Source organism: Bison bison, unplaced genomic scaffold (assembly GCF_000754665.1).
Source record: "Bison bison bison isolate TAMUID 2011002044 unplaced genomic scaffold, Bison_UMD1.0 scf7180017864224, whole genome shotgun sequence".
Taxonomy (NCBI): domain Eukaryota; kingdom Metazoa; phylum Chordata; class Mammalia; order Artiodactyla; family Bovidae; genus Bison; species Bison bison.
In genome coordinates this window covers 6,245,962-6,253,784 of record NW_011494796.1, presented here as the reverse complement: position 1 = coordinate 6,253,784, position 7,823 = coordinate 6,245,962, and the positions used below count along the sequence as shown (strand labels likewise).

Below are 7,823 nucleotides of genomic sequence, written 5' to 3'. Positions count from 1 at the left end.
ATGGCTGTTCATAATCTTCTCTTGTAAGCCTTGGTGTTTCTGTGGTGTACATTGTTATTTCTCCTCTTTAATTTCTGATTTTACTGCTTCTTTCCTTCTACTGACTGGTATTTCTTTGTTCTTTTTCTTCTAGTTCCTTTCAGTGTACGTTCAGATTGTTCACTAGGATTCTTATTGCATCTTGAAGTAGGCCTGTTTTGCTATAAACTTCCCTCTTAGTATCACTTTTGCCACATCTTATAAATTTTGGTATGCTGTCTTTTCATCTTACTTTAATCTTCAGGTGATTTTGTATTTCTCCTCTGACTTCTTCATTGACTTAACAGTCACTCCGTAACACTTTGCTTAGTCTCCACATATCTGTGATTTTTCCAGCTTTGTTCTTGTAGTTGACTTTTAGTTTCATCCCATACCATTGTGATCAGAAAAGATGCTTGATATGATTTCAGTCTTCTTAAATGTACTGAGACTTGTTTTGTGTCCCAACTTATGGCCTACCCTTGAAAAAGTTCCAAGAGCACTTGAGAAGAATGTGCATTCTGCCTCATTTGGATGGAATGTTCTGTACAAATCTATCCAATCCATCTGGTCTGATGTTTCACTTAAGGCCCAGTTTCCTTGTGGATTTTTTTGTCTGGATGATTTAGCCATGGATGTAAAAGAGATGTTGAAGTCCCCCACTATTATTGTGTTGCTGTCAATTTCTCCCTTTAGGTCTGCTAACAATTATATATATTTGGGTGCCCTTATGTTAAATGAATATGTGTATGTGTGTGTGTGTGTGTGTGTGTGTGTGTGTGTGTGTTGTGTGTATCAACCACTATGACAGTATGATGTTTTCTTGATAAATTGCCGCCCCCCATCCCTTTATTTTTACATACCATCCATTTTGGTCTCTTGGTAAATTTTTTGACTTTAAGTCTATTCTGTCTGCTATGAGTATGGCTTCACCCACTTTCTTTTGGGGGCCATTTCCTTGGAACATCATCTTCCAACCCTTCACTCTTAGCCTATGTTTATTTTTAGGGCTGAAATGAGTCTCCTGGAATCTCCAGTAACAAATTGGTTCTTGTTTTTTAATCCACCCAGGCACTCTGTGTCTTCTGAGGGGTGAATTCACTCCATTCACATTTAGGGTAATTATTGATGAATGAGGACTTAGCACTGCCATTTCATCTTTTGTTGCTGGTTTCTCTGTATCATTGCTGGTTTCTTTTTCTTTGTGTTCCAGCCTGTCATCTTGGTTTTGTGGTTTCCTATGATATTTTTTCACAGTTTCCTCCTTTTTTATGTTTCATGCCTCTGTTCTAGATTTATGTGCTGTGGTTACCATGAGGTTTGTATAAAACATCTCATAGATAATCCTTTTTCTGCGGATAGCATCTTATCTTCATTTACGTATAGGGTTCTTGTCCTTTCTCCGCTTCTCCTTTTCTATTTTTGTTTTTTTCAAATTATCCCTTTAACCTTTATGCTATAATAAATTAAAACTGATTCTGATAAACAGTTATAATTTTCTGATTCTATTCATATTTATCAACTTAGTTTTCTGTCCTTTTACCCTTTTGGTTCTGGTAGAAAAACTCCTTTCAACATTTCCTATAAGGCATGTCTAGTGTTGGTGACGGAGAAGGCAATGGCACCCCACTCCAGTACTCTTGCCTGGAAAATCCCATGGATGGAGGAGCCTGTTAGGCTGCAGTCCATGGGGTCGCAAAGAGTCGGACACGACTGAGCAACTTCACTTTCCCTTTTCACTTTCATGCATTGGAGAAGGAAATGGCAACCCACTCCAGTATTCTTGCCTGGAGAATCCCAGAGATGGGGGAGCCTGGTGGGCTGCCATCTATGGGGTTGCACAGAGTAGGACACGACTGAAGTGACTTAGCAGTGTTGGTGAACTCCCTCAGTTTTTATTTATCTCAGGAAGTCTTTATTTCACCTTTATATCTGAGTGACAATATTTCTGGATAAAGTATTTTCAGGTGACATTTTTTATCTTTCAAATATCATTCTCCTCCTTCCTGGCCTATAGACTTCTTGCTGAGAAATCTGCTGATAGCCTCTGTGGGTGTTTCTGGAGCAGAGGCACTTTTTATCATCATCCCCTCATCCCTGGCCTGCCTTTAAAATTAATTCTTTGTCATTGATTTTTGATAGTTTTAAGATAGTTTGTCTTAAAGAAGCTCTTTTCGCATTGAGGCAATTAGGTGTTCTCTTAGTTTCAAGGACTTGTATACCCAATTTCTTCTGAGGTTTGAGAACTTCTCAGCTTTGATATTTTTAAGGAATCTCTCTGCTCCCTTATCCCTCTCCTGTCCTTTTGGGATACACATTACCCTCATGTTTACCCTTCCCGTGAAGCTGGATAGCTCTCATAGAATGTCCTCATTTTTTATGTCTTATTTCTCTTTCCTATAATACTTGCATCATTTATAGATTTCTGTCTTTGAACACACTATTTCTCTCTTCCATATGGTCTGAAATATTTCCAGTGCTTTCTAATGCATTCTTTATCTCATTTATTGAGTTCTTCAGCTCCAGAATTTCTGCTTGATTCTTTTTAGAGTCTTTAGTAGCGTATTGCTTCTGATCACTAATTTTATTACTGAGCTCATTGAACTGCCTTTCTGAGTTTTCTTGTTGCTCTATGAATTTCTTCATGACACCTCTTTTGAATTTTTTGTCAGTTAAATTGTGATATCCCATGACTTTAAATTTGGCTTCTGGAGAAATGTCATTTTCCTTTTGAGGTATGGTGTTACTTTGGTTCTTCACTTGGCGCTTGATGTGTTGTTCCTGTCATTACATCTGAAGCAGTATCTTTCTGCTTGATTCTGATTCAACAGGGCAGAAATTCGGTCTTTTGTTTTCCAGTAGGTGGCGCAATAGCACAAGTTTATGGTTTTCCTTACCTGCTGCCTCCAATTACACCTGCGAATTGGTCCATTCTATCCTCTCCCACTTCTGTCGGAGGAGTGGCTCTGTCTCCTCCTTATTGCTTCTTGTGTCTCCAGGGGCCACTGAGGCCTTCCTGCTCCCAGTGTCACTGGCTGTGCTCTCGCCCCTGGTGCCCAGCATCCCTGAGCTGCAGACTCTGCTGCCACAGGGGAGGACACTGGCAAGAAAGATCAGGATTGGACCGGCACCTCAGAGGCCAGGGCTGCTTTCCCTCACCCCCTGTTGCTATCTGTTCTCTGGACGACCGGCTCAGCTCCCACAGCCAGAGAGCCAGGCTGCTGCTCCCTAGCTCTGCCTTCCCTCTGCATTCCAGTCCACCCAGCTTTAAATGTACAGACGCAGAATTTTCCACCATACTGGTGTGTTGAGCAGAGGCACTTTTGCTGAACTGCAAATGCTTTACTGGGTGTAGACCGAAGGGGAGCTTTTTATTCCACCATGTTGCTGATGTCACTCTGATATAACTGATTTTAAATAGGTCCAGATGTTGGATTTGGCAGACAAAGAACTCAAAATGACTTTACAAATATGTTCAAAGAATTAAAGTAATTCTTTAAATTAAAGGGAAAGATATGCTCAATGAATAAATAGAGAATCTCAACAGAGAAATCGAAACTATACATAATAGAAATTATACGGGTCAAACCTATAATAACTGAAATCTTTAAATAGGCTCAATGACAGTTTGGAGATGGCAGATAAACTTGAATACAGATCAACAGAAATTATCCAACCAAAAAAGAGGGAAATGTTTGAATAAAAATGAACAAAATTTCAGAGACTACAAGACAATATGAAGCACCCCAACATACATATAACTGGGATCCCAGATAAAGAAAAGAGCATAAAAATTTGAAGAACTAATCTCCAAAATCTTCCCAAATTTGGTAGGAAACTGGATTCAAAAAGCTCAACAAAGCCCCAAAAAGATAAATGAAAATAAAATCACTCCTAGGAAAATCACAGTTAAACTGAAAAAAAGCTAAAGAGAAAGACTTGAAAGCATTCAGAGAAAAATGCCATTTTATGTGTGAAGAACAACAATAAATTAATTGCAGACTTCTCACCAAAGACTATGAAAGCCAGAAGATACTGGAACAATATATTCAATTTCTGAAGGAAAAAAGGTATCACTAACTATTCTATAACTGGATAAACAACACTTCAAATACATAAGTTAAATAAAGACATTTTCAATAAACAAAACTTCAGAGACTTTATTGCCATCAACTCCCTACAAGAAATTTTAAAGGAAGAACTCCAGCCTGAAGGGCAACTGGAACCTATACAAAAAAATTTTAATGGTAAATATCTGGATAAACATTTCTAAATTACATATTTTTTCTTTACACCTTTAAAAGATATAACTATCTAAATTAAAATTTATAAGTCAGTAGCAACAAGTTTATAACAAACATCTAATTTATCAACACAACAATAGCACTATGAAATAATAGGTACATAAAAATAAACTATTGCAAGGTTTCTATATTTTACCTGAAGTAATTCAACATTCACTCTAAGTTAATCTAAGTTTAAGATGCATATGTAATCTCTAGAGCAACAACTTTTAAAAGTACAAAAATATAAAGCTAGAATGCCAAGAAAGAAATTAAAATGAAACAGTAAAAAATATCTGATTAAAACAAAATAAGACAGGAAAAGAAGAACAGAGAAAAACAAAAAGAAACAGAAGACATAAAACAAATTGCAACAGAGAAGATCTAAGTACAACCATATCAATAATTAAATGGAAATAGACTAATATTCCAATCAAAAGACAGAGATTATTAAAACTAGATTTAAAATCTAAGACCCAATTTTATGCTGTCAACAAAACACATGCTTTAAATATAAAGACATAAATGACTAAAAGTAAAAGGCTAGGAAGAATATATTCTATGCAAACAGTAAGCAAGAAGATGAAGTGGCTGTAGTAATAGCAGAGAAAATAAATTTCATAACAAGAGATATCACTGAAGACAAGTGGAGGGCTAACAAGAGATATCACCAAAGACAAGTGGAGGGCCACTTCATAATGACAGAATGGTCAACACATCAGACAAATATAGCAGTTATAATTTAGATGTGATTAATGACAAAATTCCAAAATACATGAAGTACAAAATACACAAAATACAGACAGAACTAAAAGAAGAAAGAGGTGAATCCACAATCACAAATACCTTAACATACTTCCCTCAGAACTTTACAATCAGGTAAATATATTAGCAAGAATATTGAATGACAGTATCAATCACCTTAATCTAACTAACACTTCAAAACGTGAAACCCAATACCTGCAAAATACACCCACTCTTTCGAGTCCATATGGAGTATATACCAAGATAAACCCCATACAGGACTATAAAACAACTCTCAATAGGTTTCAAAAATATTAAAATGTTAAGACTATATTATCTTATTGCAACAGAATTAAATTAAAAATCAACAAAAAAGAAAACATCTGGAAGTGCTCACAAATATCTGGAAATTAAAAACTTACTTTTAAAGAAATCATAAAAATCATAAAGTAAATTGGAAAATACTTTGAGCTGAATTATAATGAAATTTGGTAAATGATAAATTAGGTTGCACTAAAATTTAAAACTTCTGCGCTCTGAAAAAATTATTATGCCAAAATGAAAATGTTTTCAAAATATATCTGATTAAGAACAGAGAGCTATAACATATAAAGAATATTCAATGCTCAGTAATATTAATAAGAAAACAAACAACCCAATAAAAAAATAGGCAAAAATATCTGAACAGACACTTCACCAAAGAAGATATATGACCATCAGAAAAGCACATGAAAACATGATAATACCATTAGGAAAATGCAAATTAAAATCAAAATTAGATATCAGATACCAAATTGCAGAATGACTAAAATTAACAATATAACACCGAGGACAAGCAAGCATGTGAAATGACTGGAGCTCTCAAACACTGACGATAGCAAAGTCTATGTAACTATTCCATAGAAATACTTTTATTCTGGCTCTCCAAAAAACAAGCTAATCCAGAAATAAGCAGTACAAAAAAAAAAGTTTTTAATTGTCAGAAAAATACTTTTTATTTACTTAATTTTCTATTCATTTCATACTTTTTAAACTCAGTTTTTGGGTGACTAACAGTCAATTGCCACTTAAAAAAATCAGTTCATGGGTCATGGGTGAAAACGAGACCTAGTAAGCAGCTTCAGAGATAGTGAATGTGAAACTATTAGTCACTCAGTCATGTCTGACTCTTTGCAACACCATGGACTGTAGCCCATCAGGCTCCTCTGTTCATGGAATTCTCCAGGCAAGAATACCGGAGTGGGTTGCCATTTCCTTCTCCAGGGGATCTTCCTAACCAAGGGATGAAACCCAGGTCTCCCGCATTGCAGGCAGATTCTTTATCTTGTGAGCCACCAAGGAATCCCAAGCAGAGATTTGGGATTTGTAGAATCATCAGATTTGTAGAATTCATGAGAAACGAAGAGGAGGCAGAAATCCAAGCACTGAGTCTGATCTGCCTCAATTCAACAGCTTAATATCCTCCTTCCCTGCCATAGTTCTGGGTCTGTCTTGAGATGAATGAGACATCACACCCAACCTCTGCTTGATTCTCTTGGAACAAAGTCTGGGATATCATGGAGACCAGCAGCAACAGCCGCACTGGACAAGACCAAGGCCAAGCTCTTTCTGCCCCTAAACCGTGGCTCACACATCAAGTCCAAATCTATTAACAGTTTTTGTTACTGTTAGTAGGACATTTATAGCACAAAGGATTTTGCCACAAACTGAAGACAAGCCATTTGGTAGAAGATGACAACAAATGGGTTGCCTGAGAAAGAGGAATTACCAAAATACTTCCTCTTTGAGGATTCTCCAGATCCCTTGGTTTATAAATGAATGTCTAAAGAACACGGCCACCCAAGGAGTGAAGCAGGACATCAAAATCGAAGGACAAACGGCTCTCAATGCCCCAGGAGCTGACAGACACAGTGCCTCTGCCTCGATGACTGACTCTGACAAATAATGACCTACACGACTGGTTTGTGTGAGACACAAGTTGTCTCACACCACACCGAGGGAAGGGAAAAAGTGAGAAAGGCCGATCTATTCCATCCTGGACACGTGGAACAGATACCCATGTGAACGCAGCTCAAAACCACAATAGTAGCTTTTGTATCCCCAGGGAAAAACACTTAACTAAGACAATAGCATATCTGTGGTGATGTACTTGGAAATTTTGTTTTTGCTAAAATCCAGAACTTTGTAAGAATTAAACAATAGGGCTTGACCAGCTGAGTCAGAGATGTTGACAGAACTTTCAAAGAAACTATTAAAGAAAGCAATGTTAAAGAAGAGCGTGATCCCTTAGACAAAATAGCACAAGTTTCACACACCCTGCTCCTCACCTCCCCTAAAAATAAGTCCCAGGACTTTACCCTAACCTCGCTATCGTGGCCGACCTCCCTCTTTTCTGAGGTAATGTCTATAAATCTTGGCATCCAGTGTGCCTTTGCACCACATGTCAGCTATTGGCGATGGTGTTTTTCCTGACAGCAAACTGGTAACATTAAAGAAAAGAAAGGAATAGCATTGTGCTTGCACAGTCATTTTACAACCATTAACGGCAACAACCATCTTACAGGGGACGTGGCACTATCTGGGAACCCAAGGGCCCTAATGGATCTTCCTCCTCTTTGCCAGTAAAACGAGAAACGTGGTGAAAACGAAATCCATACCTCGGGCTTATTTACATGACAGCTGAACTAGTGACACTTCTCGCGCCAGAAGATTCTCTCCAAGGAACGTCTGTGCTCAGGGCGTCCTCCGAGCAGGCAGGCACCCGGAGCCTCCCCGCAA

The 7,823-nt window shown here is 37.6% G+C and overlaps 1 protein-coding gene across 1 annotated transcript in view; it reads right to left on the bottom strand.

Moving 5' to 3' along the window:
- The window catches only part of FAM169B (family with sequence similarity 169, member B), a 68,889-nt gene that overhangs the window by 28,698 nt on the left and 32,368 nt on the right, over positions 1-7,823 (bottom strand). The window lies entirely within an intron of this gene.